The sequence below is a fragment of the Notothenia coriiceps genome, unplaced genomic scaffold (assembly GCF_000735185.1).
Source record: "Notothenia coriiceps isolate Sejong01 unplaced genomic scaffold, NC01 NC01_scaffold00036061, whole genome shotgun sequence".
Classification (NCBI taxonomy): domain Eukaryota; kingdom Metazoa; phylum Chordata; class Actinopteri; order Perciformes; family Nototheniidae; genus Notothenia; species Notothenia coriiceps.
In genome coordinates this window covers 9781-10415 of record NW_011368762.1, presented here as the reverse complement: position 1 = coordinate 10415, position 635 = coordinate 9781, and the positions used below count along the sequence as shown (strand labels likewise).

At 45.8% G+C, this 635-nt stretch overlaps 1 protein-coding gene across 1 annotated transcript in view; it reads right to left on the bottom strand.

The window, feature by feature from the left end:
- LOC104963361 (transmembrane protein 100-like) overlaps positions 1–174 on the bottom strand; it is a 1789-nt gene extending 1615 nt beyond the window's left edge. Inside the window, exon 1 of the mRNA XM_010791938.1 lies at positions 143–174. The gene's annotated coding sequence lies outside the window, so the exon portion shown is untranslated. The remainder of the gene's footprint in view (positions 1–142) is intronic.
- Positions 175–635: the final 461 nt, after the last annotated feature.

Here is a 635-nt window from a genome sequence, read left to right as displayed (position 1 = left end):
TTGTTCCTCTAGTCTTCACTCCTCAGTCTCCTCTTGTCTTAACTCCTCAGTCTCCTCTTGTCTTAACTCCTCAGCACTGACGCGTGAAGCTGCAGGTTGATGAGCGAACCCTTTCCCTCCTGGAACATAAAGAATAACTCACAGTCAGTTGTGTCTCCATTCTGTTCCAGCTCGGGTACACACTCGTGTCTTTAAAATAACCTCACTGTAACTCTATCTTCACTTAATTAATGCCAACATCCCTTAAAATAAACTGCAGGACGAGGCGCACGACGACCGCCTTACAGTCCCTATTGTTGACGGTTCACTGATTAGCTCACGCTTTGTGGGAGATTGCTTGTCAGGCAGGAAATGTTCCCAAAAGGTTTTGACTTGGTTTCCTTGACTTTCAGACTATCGGGCGTGGGAAAACAGGTCATCAAAGAGTGTCAGGGTTTGTAAGAACTGTTGGTAAACGTTCCGAATGATGGGCCATCAGGATAATAATGACTCTGTTTATGAATCTAAAGGAGTGGGACCACCCTCCCACTGAAGGACCCTCACACCTTGCTCACATCCTTTCCAAAAGGTGGATATTTCTGCAGCTTCATTTGGATCAGCTCTGAAGTTGAAAGTTTCCTTCCCCATCCAAGTGT